At 48.9% G+C, this 18289-nt stretch overlaps 1 long non-coding RNA gene across 1 annotated transcript; it reads right to left on the bottom strand.

The window, feature by feature from the left end:
- Positions 1-10659: 10659 nt before the first annotated feature.
- LOC146045438 (uncharacterized) lies at positions 10660-16163 on the bottom strand. The gene is made up of 3 exons (XR_014465435.1): positions 15339-16163; positions 12401-12551; positions 10660-11352 (listed from the first exon to the last, which is right to left on the bottom strand). It is a non-coding gene; the product is annotated as an uncharacterized LOC146045438 (long non-coding RNA).
- Positions 16164-18289: the final 2126 nt, after the last annotated feature.

Here is an 18289-nt window from a genome sequence, read left to right as displayed (position 1 = left end):
CACTACATGCTGTGTAATATTAATATGGGACACTATGTGCTGTGTCATGTGACTGTGGGACACTATGCTCTGCATAATGCGAGTATGGGTAACTACGCACTGTGTAATGTGACTTTGGGTCACTACGGGCTATGCCATGTGATTGGGACACTATGTGCTGTGTCATGTGACTGTGGGACACTATGCGCTGTGTAATGCGAGTATGGGTAACTACGCACTGCGTAATGTGACTTTGGGTCACTACGGGCTATGCCATGTGATTGGGACACTATGTGCTGTGTCATGTGACTGTGGGACACTATGCTCTGCATAATGCGAGTATGGGTAACTACGCACTGTGTAATGTGACTTTGGGTCACTACGGGCTATGCCATGTGTTTGGGACACTATGTGCTGTGTCATGTGACTGTGGGATACTATGCTCTGCATAATGCGAGTATGGGTAACTACGCACTGCGTAATGTGAATATAGGTCAATACACGCTTTGTGATATGACTGGGCCACTACGTGCTATGTAATGTGAATATTGGGCAGTATGGATGGTGTAATGGTTAGCATTACTGCCGCACAGCGCTGAGGTCATGGGTTCATTTCCCACCATGGCCCTAACTGCGTGGAGTTTGTATATTCTCCCTGTACATGTGTGGGTTTCCACCGGGTACTCCGGTTTTCTCCCACAGTCCAAAAATATACTGGTAGGTTAATTGGCTCCCAACAAAATGAACCCTAGAATGTCCGTGTGTGCGTGTACATGTGGTAAGGAATATAGATTGTAAGATCCGCTGGGGCAGGAACTGATGTGACTGTTCAAATATTCTCTGTAAAGTGCTGCGGAATATGTGTGCGCTAATTAATAATCAATTAAATATGGGTCACAGCGTGTAGTAACCCATAATTATATTACACAGCATGTAGTGGCCTTTATTTACATTAAACAGCACATAGGGACCCATATTCATATTACCCATATTCATATTTCATGCTCCTGGAATTCCTGTCTCCAGGATAATGGTGCCCACACTGTTTGAGGACACCTCTATTGCGCATGCATGAATCACCAGAAAGTTGCCACAGCGGACATTTTCCCGGTGATCTTGACCGCTGTGATGCTGCACCGAGGGAGAGGTGAGTAGAATGAAATGGGTACACAGTGTAAAGTTTGTGGGGCCTACCCCCACCAGGCAGAATGGTGCTTTGAGCGTGGCCAGTGGAGAGATTATGGGACTGGACTTCGAGTATTTGGCGCCAAGCAAGCAGGTAACTGCTGCCCCATGCCCCATGAAAGCCCACCTTACGAATCTGTTTGCAAGGGCCGTGAATGAATCTGTACAGCTACACATCCATTCGCATTTGGCCATCTAGAGGAAAAATCATTTGATTTTTCACTCTCCTTCGGATGATTTTTTTCCTCTGGTCCCTGGTCATCGCAGCCGCCATGTAGCCCAGGACTTACTCAGCGGCTGCGAGCAAAATAGCCGCTTCTGGTCGGGCACCAACGCCATTCGCCCACCGCTAGCATTCAGAAAGAAACTCTCCTGAATTTTCCTGGACACTCCCAGCATTTTGTTGGGCACTCCCTTCATTTTTGTGGGTACAACAATGAAATGTCTGGGATCCACCCTCAAACACCCAATCCCTATCACGCTGCGAGCAGCTTGCAAATAGAAATATTTGCCTATGATGTTCGCAGCCGGGCCAATGCGCATGTGAATTCGGACCTGGTCGAATGGGCCCTATGTGTCTGCACTGACTGTGTCTCAGTACTTAGTGAGTTATATTTCCAATATGGTATCTGTTCAGCAGACAAAACCTATGCTCCAGGGGGATAGAAGGTGTGGGTAATGGGCAGGAGCAGGGCTCAACGTGCTGCAGACTTTGGCCACTGAGCTGGAGGCAGTGAAGAGCAGTGAAAAGGAATCTAAAAAGATCCCTTTACCGCACTAGTTGTAATGTAAATGTTGTGTATTGTAGCATTTAAGGAGATGCAGTATAGTGATGTAGTGTAGCCTAAATAGGGAATGTAGCGGTAGAGGGTAGTTATGTCGTGCAGAGTATTGGGGGATGTAATGTAGTGATGTAGTTCAGGGTATTGGGGGATGTAGCGTAGGGATTTAGGGCTTTATTCTGGTTCACTCCTTCTGGCAAATTCCTTCTTAGATGGACAAAAACATGTGCACTGCAGGTGGGGCAGATGTTACTTGTGCAGAGAGAATTAGCTTTGGGTGGGGTTTTACTTCAAAGTGAGATCTATATTGCAGTGTAAAAATAAAACAGACAGTATTTACCCTGCATAGAAACAAAATAACTCGCACAAATCTAACTCTGCACAAGTAACATCGGCCCCACCTGCAGTGCAAATGGTTTTGTCCATCTAAGAAGGAATTTTCCAGGAGGAGTGAACTAGAATAAGGCCCTTAGTGCAGGGTATAGAGGGATGTAATGTAGTAATGTAGTGCAGTGTATAAGGGGAATGTAGTACAGTATGTAATGTAATACAGCATATAATGGGGGGTGTAGTGCAGTGAGGCTGTATATTGGGGAACGTACTGCTGTGGAGAGAGCATGTTAGTGAGACATTTGGGGAGCATGTGGGGAAATGCTGGGCACTCATTGCAATAACGTACTAACAGTCTTGTTTTCTTTAGTGGGGGTGGTGGGAACGCCGGTTGGTGAGGGTCCAAAGCATATGTTTGCACCTGAGCCTACTACTCGCTAGTTCCACCGCTGACTGACATATCAGGAGCTGCGGCACCTCCATGAGACATTGGGCAGACTAGCCCTGAACAACAAGCTCACCCCTCTCCCTCATGAGCACACCCATCTCTCCCCCACTGTCTCTCTCCCACCTCCCACTCTCCCCTCTCATTCACCCCCCACTCTCATCCCCTTGCTCCCCCTCCCATCTCTTTCACCCCCCCTCTCTATCTTACACACTCTCCCTATCTACGTTCCCTCTCACTCTTCCACTCTTTCTGTGTCTCTCACCCACTATCCCTTCCCCCCCCCCAATCTCTTTCCCCGTCACTCACCCTCCTCTTCCTCTCTCACACACTCTCTCCCTCTCTCTCTTCCCTTTGTCACTCTTCCCATCTCTCTTTCCCCTCCCCTACTATCCCCACCCCCTCTCTTTCTCTTGCTACCTCTTTCACCCCTGCTCACTTACTCACCCCTCTCATGCACACCCCTCTCACTCTCTACATTCTCTCAGTCTTCCCTCTCTCTCCCCCCTATTTTCATGTCTCTTACTTACTCACCCCCTCTCTTTGTCTCTTACTCACTCTCCCTGTCCCCTCACTCCCCGTCCATCACTCTTCCCATCTTTATCCCCCTGTCTCTTCCATTGTCACCCCCCTTTATCTCACTCTCCCATCGCACTCTGTGCTTCACTGACTTACTCCCCTACCTCTCACCCACCTACTCTCTCTCCCGTCCCTCTGTCCACCTTCCCTAGCTACATCTGTCTCTCCCAATCACCCCCTGCGTCACCATCTACCTATCCCCTGTGGCACTATCTCCCCGTTTTTCTCTCTCTCCTGTCACTCAGACTTTCCAAGAAATCACCTTGTGCCTCTCTCCATCACCTGTTCACTGTTACCCACTGCCTCTCCTCGTCAATTCCCTTTGAGGCTATGCTCTTGTTTTGAGGCATGTCAACTGTTTTGGGAACATGCACAAATAACCTCCCCCGCTTCCATGTTATGGTGCCCCCTGTCATTTTGTTCTGGATCTGCCCTTGCCAGGCCATGTATAGCACTGACAACACTGCACAGTGCCCTGCTGCTGGATGCGGCCCCACCATCTCCTGCCCGCTGTACTCCACTCTCCCCGCTGCTGGCTGCATTCCCGCCTTCTCCCACATCACTTCCTTCTCCCCATACCCTGCAGTAAATATAAGTCCCAGTGCTGCTGGATTCGGCTCCGCCTACTGTTATGCTTGCTCCACTAATTAATGATTTTCTGCCGCCCACATGAGGCCACTTCCAGAAATTTTCCAGGGCCACTTTCAGTCCCCAATCCGCCCCTGCATGGTGTATATATTATATATATAATATGTGTATATATGTATGTGTGTGTGTATATATATATATATATATATATAAATATATATATATATATATATATATATATATACACACACAGAGTATGTATATGTGTATATATATATATATATATATATATATATATAAAATGTGGGTGTGTATGTATATATATATGTGGGTGTGTATGTGTGTGTGTGTGTGTGTGTGTGTGTGTGTATGTATATATATATATATATATATATATATATATATATATATATATATATATATATATATATATATATATATATATACACGCAGTACATAGTGGCGTAACTACTGGAGCCAACGGAAGCATTGGCCACCAGGTGTTAGCCCTTAGGGGCATAATAGAGGAGTGGACACTTGGCCACAGAAGATGCATTGCTGAATTAGGAGACACATTAGTGACCGGCTCCTGGGACACTTCTGTAACCACTGCAGCAGCGGCAGAAGTTACACAATCCATCTATAAGCGCTATTTAACTTCTGTAGTGAGCGGTAGTGCACCTGCTGCTGCTGCAGTTGTCCCGGAAGAGTTCCAGAAGCCAGTCACTTGTGAGTCTACTAATAACTGCAGCTTCGCTTGTCCTGTCTCTGCCGGGTATCCACTTGTGCTGCGCCCGGCTCTCAGTGCCAATGCTGAATCCCCGCCAGGCATCTATGTGTGGTATACATTATGCCTAGCTCTTCTTCTTCTGCCGCTGTGGGATCTCAGCTGGGCAACCACATGGGGTGTCTTGGCATTTCTCCCTGCCAAGGCTGGATCCCCGCCACACACCACACACACCACCACTTGAACCCTGCGCCCATTAAAGTAAGTACTGTAGCCTATCAATTACGTGCTGTCATTGTCACCGTCCATGTCCATGCTGTCTCTCTCCCCCGCCCGCACCCCTGCTGTCACTCTCCCCATCCATGTCCCAGTTGTCACTCTCCAGGCTTACATCCCTGCTGTCACTCTTTCTGTCCATGTCCCTCCTTTCAATTTCCCTGTCCCTCTTCCTGTCCCTCTTCCTGTCCCTCAGTCAGTATTACACACACACATGCTATATGTAGTATCTGGGAGCCACCAGGGCTGTCTGCATTATCTGGGGGTCACCAATGCTCAGTGTGTGTGTGTGTGTGTGGGGGGGGGGGGGGGGGGGGGGCACTACCACCTATGTCGCCTCCGGGCACCTGGAATGAACTTACGCCACTGAGTTTACCTGATTGCTGGGCTCTGAATATATGCAGCCCAGCAATCAGTTCTGAATCAGGCACCAAGAACAGGAATGCACTGATTAAAATGGACCCTTGGAATTCAAACCCAGCCCATTATTTAAATAGCCTTGTATATGAAAGATTTTCAGCAAAGTCTTTCGCCTCCTGAAAATCTCTTGCTCTTTGAGGAAAATAGTCCAGTGTGTACGCACTACTTTGGTGAAAGATTTATCTATCAAAGATTTTGGCAAAGTCTTTTGAAATGAAAGTCTACTAGTGTGTATGGGCCTTTAATATATAGAGATTTAGACAAAGATAATACTTATGCTCCGTGGTAGTTGTCATACAGAGGATACACACACACAGATTACCATCATATATACACTTACATACTGCAGGGTAGATGATGTTCCCAGGCAGATGCAGATGGTTTCTTATCCCTCAGCTCAGCAATACTTTCTGGATCACCTGTGTGGAAGGTGGCTGCTGGCTTGTGAGCCATATTGAAGAAATCTCTCCTGGCTGGGACCCTTGCTCACACGCTCCAGCGATCACCAGGCATGACCTCCTGACCCCCTCTCTCCGTTCTCTTCCTCTCCTCCGCTCCCCTCCTGTCCCGTCCTCTGCAAACAATGCCTGCAACCCTGCCATAGCACTGAAGAGACAGCACACAGGTTCCCTGCTCCCTGTGGATAGTGGAACGCAAATTGCGGAAGTGCACGCGGGGGAGTGTTTTTTTTCGATAGCTGGACAATGTGAACTTTCCCCGCGAGAAGCCGACTGCATCATATAGTACCTGGGTGCAACCTCCGGTCTGCTGGCTGATGGAATGCAGATCCAGGAAGCACGCTTGGTGTAGGGAAGCTTGAAGGGAGATGGTGATTTGGTGCAGGGGGAGCAGCTCGGGCCCCATAGCACCTGCACCTGCGGTAGTTACGCCACTCAGCTGGGCGTGCGGGCAAACTGGGCGGGCGGGTGGCAGAGTTTGTGGAGCACGGCTCCGGCGCCTTGTGATCTTTCTGCGCCTGGAGCTTGTGCTCCACCGGCTCCATCCTCGCTACGCCCCTGCAGATCTGCATGTATTGTCAGTATTGTAATTGATACCTTTTATGTGCATCTTAGATATTTTTTATAGGTAACAATACCCCACAGTATAGCGTATATCCTAACCCCACACAACGGCTGTGCTGTAAATGCCACCTGTCCCAATATACAGACAAGGGCCTACAGTATACTTCTTGTTCCCGGCCTTTTTTACCATTAAAATAAAACATTAAAAACCCACAATTCTCTTTTTAAACAAAAAACTTGTTTAATTATTCAAACATCAGTCAGCACATAAAAAACAAGGTGCACACTGTAGGTTACAAAACAATAGGCAGTAAGATGTTACTGAATTATACATACAAATATTGTTTTGTCCACCAGAGGGCAACATATTGTTACCTTCTCCATGGGCAGTTAGTGTATCTGTATCAGCCAACATACTTTAGATTAACACAAATGTGGCCAAACATTCGCCATACTCTGTGAGACGTCATGTGTGCGAAGGGGTGGGGCTAAATATGCAAAGTGCGCATATCTAGCCCTGCCCCCTTGTTGGAGACCCGCATATTGCGTGATTTTCATTACTGTCGGAGACCCGCATATTGAGGGATTTGCATTACTGGAGGCAGGGTTCTCCTGGAGAGGAGACTGTAAAAGTCGGCCACCCTGTTCTAACAGGAGCAGCAGCAGGAGTAGCAGCAGGAGCACCGGGACTCAGAACGCAGAGATTAGGTGGCAGCATCCCTATTAACAATAGCTTCCGCAGACCCCGCGGCGCCCAAACTTACCTAGCACCTCCAAGTAACCGCGGGGTCTGCGGAGCTATTGTTACGCCACTGCAGGACACCACATGTCTGCTCCCCTTGCAAAATAATAACAGAGGATGGGATGCAGTTAAAATGCCGGCGGTCGGGATCCCGGCGTTCAGAATCCCAACGCCGGAATCCCGACCGCTGAAATCCCGACACATTCTCCCTCCGTGGGTGTCCACGACACCCCTGGAGGGAGAATAAATTATTGTGCCGAGCGTAGCGAGGCACCGGGCCCGCTGCGTGGCGAGCGCAGCGAGCCCGCAAGGGGGGGCGATCCACGTCCCCCCCTTGTCGGCATTTCGGCTGTCAGGATTCCGGCGTCGGGATTCTGAACGCCGGGATCCCGACCGCCGGGATTCAGTACTGAATCCCAGAGGACACCACAGGCTGCAAACAGCAGAAATATATTTCTGATTGACCTGTGTGGCATCTGTGCCTTTGAAGTTTCTTCGGCCTCCGAGTCCAGGTCTGTGCTTGCTGCACTGCCACAGCTCCGAGTCCCCTCTCTCTGCCCTGCTTTCCCATACCGCTGCCACAGCCTGGCTCCACCTCAGTCCTCCACCTGCCAGCTCTTGACTTCCTCCATGGCAGATGCACAAGTGTTTCCCTTCCCTGTCAATCAAAGCCGCCCAGCATCTCACAGGACTGGCTCTGGATACCTCCAGAGGTACACTCTGATACTGTAGGGCAAATAAGCTGTCATTACCTCATGCACAGTGCTTGCCACCTGTATGTAGCTGGGCAGGTAAGTTCTGCTGCTTTGGAAGCACAGTGTACACTGACAGTAGTAGCATCATACGCCCCCATTAGTCAGTCACACAGCATATGAGAGGCCAGGCAAGTAGAACAGAGCCCCTGGTGAGCGCTGCACAGTGCTGAGCAGTAAGTGGAGCAGTTGGTTACTTACTCAGTATCTCCCTGCCCATCTGCTGGGCATACAAGCAGCAGTGAGTAGAAGTTGAGGAACGCATTGCCCAGCATACAGCACATTCTCACAGTGGCAGAGCTCCCCCGCATCTCCTGGTACTCACTGGGCTCCCCACTCTGCGGTGTGTAGTGATGGTCAGAGCAGGGCTCTGCTAGGGCCATGGTGAGGGGCAGCAGCAGCTGTCACGGGGCGGAGGCTGTGCTCAACACGTGATGTGCTGCAGTAACACCCACTCAGGAGAGGTGCTGTCACACACAGGGCCGATGGTAGGTGCCCTCCTGCAAACTATATATTTTACGCCCTCCTACAAACACAGCACACTACATCAGTGCAACCCTGCACCTCCCTGCATCACACTCACTACACTACCGCCGCTACCCTACACACACTACGCTACCACCGCTACACTGCACCCCACTCCCCGCAAGTAATACTCTACAGCCGCAACGCTACCTTACACACAATATGCTAGCACCGCACCCCACTCCCAGCACACACTGCAGTGTGCAGCACACATTTCTTGGTGATCCATGAGGGTGGCAGGCTGGGCCCATCAACGTCACCAGCGAAGTTACTGCACAGGCAGGCTGTGGCAATGCTGGCCTTCGCCCGAGTGCACTGGTTAATGCGAATAGATACCATGCACATGGGCATACAGGGGCAAACGCAGGATTTTCAGAAGGGGGTTTCCAGAGAGGGGTGGAGCAAAGCACGGAGATGGACACTTAGGTGACCCAGTATATGCCTTGTCAGTTAAAGTATTATAGATAGACCAAATGTATAATAATAATAATATTATATATATATATATATATATATATATATATATATGTACATACATAACAGCAGTGTAGACTCCTGGGCATAGCAATGTATTGGGGCCCCTACCTATCCTCCAGTGGTAGGGGTAGGGGGTGCTATGAGCGGAAGCTTTGATGTCCCGTGGGTGGTAGGGGGTATTATGTCAACCGCTCAGCATGTAGGGCCTGGATCAGTAATTTCCACTAATTACCCCTTTACTGCACAGATGGTGGGAGATGAGGTGGGAGAAGGGGGCATTGGGTTGAATGAAGGGGCCCTGGTACATAACTTCCAGGGTGGTAGAGGATGTTTAATAGGAGGAGGGGTGTATAGTGGAGTGGGCTTATTATTCATAATTTTCTGGTGGGAAGACAGCTTGCTTGACTGCAGATATCTCCAGTTCCCGGAAATAGAATTCTTAGATTTTAATGGAATAAAAAACTAGAGAATCCCACCTACCAAATGGTATTGGGGACTAGGGGATCAGAGTTCAGGAGGCAGAGCAATCTGCCAACGAGTATATAAAACTACACATCAGGTGTGTGGAGCTGGAGCAGTAACCATCTGCTGGAAGGCTGATATCTCTGGTTCTGGGCATAGTAGAGACACGCTACTAGTGTCCATCAAAGGAGGAGAGTCCCAGCTTTTGGAATATATCCTCAGAAAAACTCAGTCAGATAGAAACTGAAATATCTGACTGGGAAAAGCAATTAACAGGCTTGGATGGGGACCACTGCTTTGAAGTCAGATATCTCTGGTTCTCCAGGGCCGATTTTTAAAATTCTTGTACCCATGGAAAGAGGGGACCCTCAGCTTTCAGCCAAGGGCCCTAAGATTCTTTGGGGGGTTTCTGGGTACTCAGAAACCCCCCTGCGTGCGCTACTGGCATGGCATCTATTCACAGAGAAGCGGGGAAGGAAAGGCAGGCTATTCTCCTCCCCAGCACACATTAATATGCATCCCCCCCCCAGAAGACATTAACACCCCACCCGGCACACATCACATACTGTACCTATCTGTGTGCTATTGTGGCTGGCTGTAGGGCTGGCTCCTCTTTCCATGCCTTCTAGCTCCTCCAGTGAGGATTGGGCTGGCTCCTCCAGTGAGGATTGCTCTCCAGTCTGTATACTCACAGGGGAGGGAGGGGGTGCGATGCTGCTGTTGCCAGCGCCACTCTGTCACACAGTGTGACAGGCGCAGGCAGCGGCTGTGGGCAGTAACACTGCAGATAGGAGCTGTGTGCGGGGATCAGAGGGCGGAGCCGTGAGCCAACACTCACAAGCTCCGCAGAGCACCATGGGAGGAGCTTCGCACGGCCGGGCTTCCGCAGCAGCCCGGCCGCCGCTATTTTGGATTAGGGCAAAATGCTGGAGCCGCGGCTGCTAACCCCTGAAACTGTGGTCACGCTGTCCGTGGCCCAGCCAGGGTGGGATAGTGGCCTGGCCAGCCCAATTCTAATGTTTTATGGTCCAGCCCAGGTGGGCCAATCCACCCCTGTTTTGCAGGATGCAGTTTTGTATATCTACACATTGCGTTTTATCAGGATGCAGCAGGCTTGTGTATATATCTTCTTAAGTAAGCATCCTGCTAAACAGCTCCTGTTCATCTGCATCCTGCTAAGATGTAAGGAATTAAATGTGCAGGCTCCTTCCTGCCCAACAGGTCCTTCTAAAAGGGACCTGTCAAAACGCGATGTGTAGACGCAGCCAAACTGGGAGCATGCAGCACGTACATGCAGGGAAAGCGTGTGACGGGTGGCCCAGCACTGTCCACAGTAACAGCTGTACATGGTGGCAGTACTCACTCCGGTGAAGTGACAATATCTGAATAATAGTGGCACACACATTGCCCACCTGCCGATAAGCTGACTCCACCTACTGACAAAGTAGCCACACCCACTGACTGCTCAGCCCAGGGCCGTTTCGAGACAATTTGGGTCCCGGTGCGAAGAGTAAGCGCCAAAGACAGATTTGCCGAAAAAGGGTGTGGCATTGCTATAAGGGGTGTGGCCTTGCAGGAAAAGACTATCTTACACCCCCAGACATTGGCCACCACATCTGACTTAATAATGCTAAAGACTCACATGAGCTAAAATTAGAAGTGACAGGCATTTCAGTGATGATTGTAGTATAAAGACAGACAAGTAGAAGTAAATGACCAGTCATACATGTTTATTTGCATTGACAATTGTACATACGAATGCTGGAATGCTAATGTGTATGTAACAGGAAAAATGTCATGGAGCGATATATGTAACCATGGTTTGCAATAAACTGGTTTTAGCCCCTATGCTTCTTCTTTTATCTCACAGCCCTTGTGCAGTAGCTCGACTTCCCAGCAGGTGGCAGCATCTTTCACTCTGTGATCTGTCCAGCAGGTGGCAGCACCTGGGATATCAGCATCCTGCACTCTGTGATCTGTCCAGCAGAGGGCTCTGAGCACACGGGTTACTGGGTCCTTCTTCAGGACATATTTATCCATGTTTCAGATATATGGCACAACCTTTGGGAGAACAAAAACATTTGTTCTCACTGCCTGGGATAAACACTCACACTGCCCGGGATAAACACTCACGCTGCCCGGGATAAATACTCCCACTGCCCGGGATAAACACTCCCACTGCCCGAGATAATTACTCACACTGCCCGGGATAAACACACACACTGCCTGGGATAAACACTCACACTGCCCGGGATAAAGACTCACACTGGCCATGGTAAACACTCAAACTGCCCAGGATAAATAATCACACTGCCCGGGATAAACACTCCCACTGCCTGGGATAAATAATCACACTGCCCAGGATAAACACTCCCACTGCCTGGGATAAATATTCACACTGCCCGGGATAAATACTCACACTGCCAGGGATAAATATTCACACTGCCCGGGATAAATCCCCCCCCCCCCCCCCCCCCTGCCCGGAATAAATACTCACACCGCCTGGGATAATTACTCACACTGCCCGGGATAAATACTCACACTGCCCGGGATAAATACTTACACTGCCCGGGATAATTACTCACACTACCCGGGATAATTACTCACACTGCCCGGGATAAATACTCACACTGCCCGGGATAAATACTCACTCTGCCCGGGATAAATACTCACACTGCCCGGGATAAATACTCACACTACCCAGGATAAATACTCACACTGCCAGGGATAAATACTCACACTGCCCGGGATAATTACTCACACTGCCCGTGATAAATACTTACACTGCCCGGGATAATTACTCACACTGCCCGGGATAAATACTTACACTGCCCGGGATAAATACTCACACTACCCGGAATAATTACTCACACTGCCCGGGATAATTACACTGCCCGGGATAATTACTCACACTGCCCGGGATAAATACTCACACTGCCCGGGATAAATACCCACACTGCCCGGGATAAATACTTACACTGCCCGGGATAAATACTCACACTGCCTGGGATAAAAACTCACACTGCCCGGGATAATTACTCACACGGCCCGGGATAAATACTCACACTGCACGGGATAAATACTCACACTGCCTGGGATAAATACTCACTGAAGGTGATGTAGGACCAGATGTGCTCCAGACCCAGCAGCAGGAATCCTTCAGATGGGAACCAGATGTATCAGGAGATGGGTCATTGGGAGTGTGATGGATACTTGGGTGACCACCCCGACCAGGCACCACTTCCACCGCCAGAAGGAAGCTGAGCAGGACGGTTATAGGAAGAAAGAGTCATTCGAAGGAAATAATAAATCCAGTCACATTGTTGGCATACTGCAATGGGAGCTCTACTCCTCCTTCCTGGGAGCGTTATACTTATGTTACAGAAATCACCCATAGCAACCTCCCAACTCAGCCACTGGGGCATAGCCCTTAGAGCACAACAGCATTTGCTGCGCTCTATAAGGAACTGGTAATACATAAATAATAAATAATGACTGGGAAATATATATTGGGATAAAAGGGTCAACAACCATCCTGTGTACAGATAATAAGTCATTCCCATCGCAGTTGATCAGTTTTCTCTGGGCCTTCGGTTGTACAATAAGCGCTGCTTACATCGATGCCACACAACCAATCAGATATCAGCCATGATAAAATCCTCACTGTTTTGTCTGAGAAACATAGCCAGAACCAAGGGCCCGATTCACAGGGGATCGCTGATGTGCGAATTTGCCTATGGAGCGATTATGGAATGACTGCCCATGTGTACGGGCCACAGTGCGCATGTGTGAGCCCAAACAGTGATAGAAATACAGTAGCGTATGGATCTAATCGCACCACCCCCACAGTCTGACTGACAGGAAGCCGGTGTGAGCAATCAGGTCTGAATCAGGCCCCAAGCCCCTAATTCCCTCAGATCTGCCTATACTCATACATGCATTTATAGCCTCAGGCATATACTACTGCAATGCCCTCCCGGGGGCCTGATTCAGACCTGCTCATTAGGCTGCATATATCTGGAGTCTAGCGAGCAGGTTAACGCCGCCCCAGTGAATGCACGTCGCCCGAATGCCCTCTCCGCGCTGCAAGCAGATGTGTGCGCTTACACATTCCCCGCACAGAGCAAGAAACATTAGCCGGCTGCTCACCATCGTATGACTGTTACTCTATTCACAGCATAGAATTACCCCAGCGTCTCCGTGGACACGCCCATGAAACGCCAGGTGTCCGACCTGTATGGCCCCCCTGCCTGTCAATCAGGGAGCGATTGACACCTGGAGTATAAATATATTGAGGACGGTGCTTGCTGCGGGGACCCATACATGATCATTGCCCCACCATCGGGGAGCGGCCGGATTCGGACCTGTACAAGCAGGCCTGTATCGGCCCCTGAGTCTCCCAGGAGAGGAATAATACTGCCTGCAGGTGGAACATAATGCAGGAGCCAGGAGCCTGACTATGGGCCTGATTCAGTAAGCCCCATACACATTCCGTGATCCCTGTCAGCACCGATACTGGCAGCTGTGGCTACTTGCTGATGCCGGTGAGGAAGGGAGCGATTCTGGGGGTAGATGCAGGACGAGGGAGGGGGTCATTAGCAATGTACGGGAGTGCAGAACATTAGCGATATCGCACGTACACACTAGGCAAGATAGTAACAGACATCTCTCAGAAGGGCCCTTCTATGCTGCACTGCAGGTGGGGCAGATGCAACATGTGCAGAGAGAGTTAAGACCCCATCCACTAGCACGAGGTATCACATGCGATACCCACCAACTCACCAGGCAGCTCTTGGCTGACAGGACTGCAATCTGCAAAACTGGAAGCCTTAACTTGGTAGCACCTCTCATTATGTTTAAAAATATGGTGTGCAGTCCAGTCCCCCCCTCTTTCCCAGGACTGCAAACTATACATTGGGGGGTATTCAATGCCGCAGCGAGTGGCCGGCGAGGGGGTTAAACAGCGAGGATTGCTGAAAACCAGCGATCCTTGCTGTTTAACCCCCGCGCCGGCCGCTCACTCTATTCAACGTTCTGGGGAAATCCTCGCCGTCACAGGACGGCGAGAATTCCCCAAAACAGCGAGACCCGCGGCTACTGCAGAAAACTTGCAGTTTTTAGCCGCGGGTCTCGCTGCTTCTGGAGCCGCATCCGCCAATTCCCTCTCACTCAAAAAACGGAGCGAGGGGAAATTGGCGTATGAGGGGGCTGTGTTGAATACTGACAGGGTGAGTGGTGACAGCGAGCGGGAAGCCCTGCTCGCTGTCACCACTCGCAAACAGCATTGAATACCTGCAAATGTATGTGTTTTTTTTTAATTCAATAATTGTTATTGAGTTTTTTTTGTTTATGCAATAAAACAACAAATTAAAAAGAAAAACTAACTCAAAACAAAAAGAATAAACAGCAAGGTAGTCATGTCAGCTACATAGACATAACAGTTAGTGCAATGTAGTTTAGGAGTTCAAGTATACATATCTCATCCGAGCGTAGTCATACTTATACAGTATCGTAGATACATTATCATATCCACCTGAATGGGCCATTCGGGCTCAACACTACAAGGATTAATAGGAGTATGTACTGTAAGTGATCTACTGTACATTCACAGAATTGCTATAACACAGACCACGGAGATCTAACAGAATACTCATACTGGAATAAAATGCAAAAAAAGAAGAAAAAAAAAAAGGAAAAAAATCGAAATAAGTATTGTATACATTGTATGCGGCCCTTTTGCGCACCTGTGTAACGTACGTGATCCCAGTCAGGGCTGCGCAATACTATAACTTTTCATGGCAGCCATGATGATCTGTTCCAGCACAGGAATGCGCCTCGGATCGGGACCAGAGGGAAATGAATTGCGATTTGGCCACTTTTCTTCCCATCCCTCGTTCCGTAAGCTCGGAATCAGATGAAAAGTGGCCATATCGCATTAGTGAATGGGGCCTTTAGATTTGGCTGGGGTGTGTACAAACTGATATCTAAATTGCAGTGTAAGAATAAAGCAGCCAATATTTACCCTGCACAGAAACATAATAACTCACCCAAATCCAACTTTGCGGCTCCGACTCTGTGGAACTCACTTCCTTGTACAGTTCTAGCGGCCTCCATGTTAGAGACCTTCGGAAACACGGAAGCATTTCAATAATGTTCTTTTAGTGTCTGAAAAACAGAAGATACAATTCTTAGCTCTGATCTGTAGTATAATAATGAGGGTTTAATTGGGATCTAATTATTATTGGGTTCCCACTGAATCCAGTTCCTTACCTTTCTTTTTGTGGTTTTCTATGATCGGCAGGAAATATTGTGGTAGGAGGGCCGGTTTGGCATCGATAGACATATAGATAGATAGATAGATAGATAGAATCTACCTATATCTTATCTATTTAAAAAAAAACTTAATATGAAAATGAAAATCAACATGTAATTTATAGTGCAGTATTCTTATCATCCGTTTCCTATACTTATCATTAGTTTAGTAATCTATATGTCTATAGAAACTCCTCCTCATCCTCCTCTCTGTCTCCTCCTCCTCATCCTCACTCAGGGATATATCCTTTGCCAGAGACAAACGGGTTTCTGGCGCTGTTAACAAATTTAGGATTTGGTCTCCGTATCCTCTTCCTCTTCTCGGGGACCTTGGTCTTCATCTCCTCTGCCTGCTGTCTGGGAACAAGGCCCAGTGCTGCCATAAAGGCACATTTATCTGGGTCTTCCAGCTTAGTACGCTTTACAGCCGGGGGACCCTCACTTGGCTCTTCACCGAAATTCATGCTGGACATGACTGAACTCCAACCACCAACTGTCACTAGCACAGAGTAATGGCAGTTACTGGTTACTAGCACCTGACTGGCCTCTGTGACCTCATTATGACATCACTGCATGCTGCACCAGGGCCAGCAAAGAAATCTCAGGGCCTAGTACACTGATATCTCTGGGGCCCTCCACCGTGCCAATATTCATGCCCTGTAAGCCCATGGATAACTAATAGCTCCTGGGTTAAGGGGCTAGTACATATGGATGTATTGTTCAGGTGTACACAAAGAAACACAGAGGGTGAGATATACTAAGCCTTGAAAAGTGATAACATGTAGAGTGATAAACCACCAACCAATCAGCCCCCAACTGTCATTTCTCAAACAGACTATGATATGGCAGTCAGTCACTTTTCAAGCTTAGTACATCTGGCCCAGATAAAAACCACTTGGCCCATATAGTCTGCCCTAAACACATGTACACGCACACGCGTGAACATAGTATGATTTAGGAGTGTGTTAGGCGACTGGAGTACCCAGAGGAAGCCCACACAAGCACAGGGAGACTATACAAACTCCACACAATTAGGTCCAAGTTACTATATATACGCTGCACTAATGCTGAGCACAGTGGGCCATAAAGCACTATCTGCACTGTGACAGTAGATTGCTGAGTGAATATTATTTATTCTCATAATGAGACTGAGCGCCAGTGACGCAGCCACTTACCAACACACCCTAATACCGCCCCTATCCTGCAAGTGCCCCACAGCGCCACACTGCCACTTTCCAACACACTATTACCGCCCCTATCCTGCAGGTACCCCACAGCACCCCACTGCCACTTTCCAACACACACTATTACCGCCCCTATCCTGCAGGTGCCACACAGCACCAAACTGCCACTTTCCACCACACACTATTACCGCCCCTATCCTGCAGGTGCCACACAGCACCACACTTCCACTTTCCAACACACCCTTATACTGCCTCTATCCTGCAGGTACCCCACAGCACCACACTGCCACTTTCCAACACACACTATTACCGCCCTATCCTGCAGGTGCCACACAGCACCAAACTGCCACTTTCCAACACACACTATTACCGCCCCTATCCTGCAGGTGCCACACAGCACCAAACTGCCACTTTCCAACACACACTATTACCGCCCCTATCCTGCAGGTGCCACACAGCACCAAACTGCCACTTTCCAACACACACTATTACCGCCCCTATCCTGCATGTGCCACACATTACCCCACTGGCTCTTTCTCCTGCAGAACCTCTCCCCTTAGGTGCACCAGACCGTCACCACTGTAGGGACAGAGCAGAGAAGGGCAGGTGGGAGGACCCAACATTGTGCGTCACGTGACCTCATTCAGCACAGCACAGGGATCCGCACTGGTGACCAGGGGGGTTACCAGCGGGGAATCAGAGCTATTAACTACCTTGCTACAGTTCCCTTACAGGTGGGCGCACCGAGGGCTGATGCTAGGGTCCTCTTACCCATTATGCCTACAGTAATGCCTTTTATGCAAAATGCCCACACTAATGTTGCTTGCGCATAATGCCCACAATAGTGCCCCTTACCATTATAGTAACACACCTCCCAATGGTGCACACTTACCCCCCATGCTACACAGTTAAATACTTCCTGCAGAGATCACTGGCAGCATAGCTATTAAAGTACTCGGGGGTGTGTATTTATGTATTGCATTAAACAGAAACATATACCTACCATAAGCCCCATACACACTAGATGAGAATGTAGGTTGACTTTTGCTCTATAGCCAACGCCCCACATGTTCAGCCGATGCTGGTGATGTCACTGAGCGATATCATTTACCAACATCGTTTAGTGTACACTCAATCTCATTGAATAATATCGACGTGCCCCTAGTCATCTAGTCTACATGGGGATTTAGAGTTGACACTTTTTTCTGTACATTTTCCCAGGCAGTCCCGCTCGTCGGTAACTGGGAGATAACGATTTTTAAATGAATTACTAGCGCACCTACCGTGCACTAGGGACAGCCCGCTGAGTAACGCTCGGTGCAGCTGTCCCCTTCAAACATCCCAGCAATTAGCGGCTAGGGCGATGTATTAACCCCTGTAGTGGTGTTTTTTTTAGGGAGTGCTCCCCCCTGGGCAAGTTTTTTAGAGAGCGCTCACCCCCCAAAAATTTCCCAGTGGGGTGCACTCCCTAAAAAACCCCACCACTGTGTCTCCCGGAGCCC

This window comes from Crinia signifera, chromosome 11, assembly GCF_055691185.1.
Source record: "Crinia signifera chromosome 11, ASM5569118v1, whole genome shotgun sequence".
Lineage (NCBI taxonomy): Eukaryota > Metazoa > Chordata > Amphibia > Anura > Myobatrachidae > Crinia > Crinia signifera.
The sequence above is the reverse complement of the archived record's forward strand: the minus strand, read 5'-3'. Positions and strand labels throughout refer to the sequence as shown.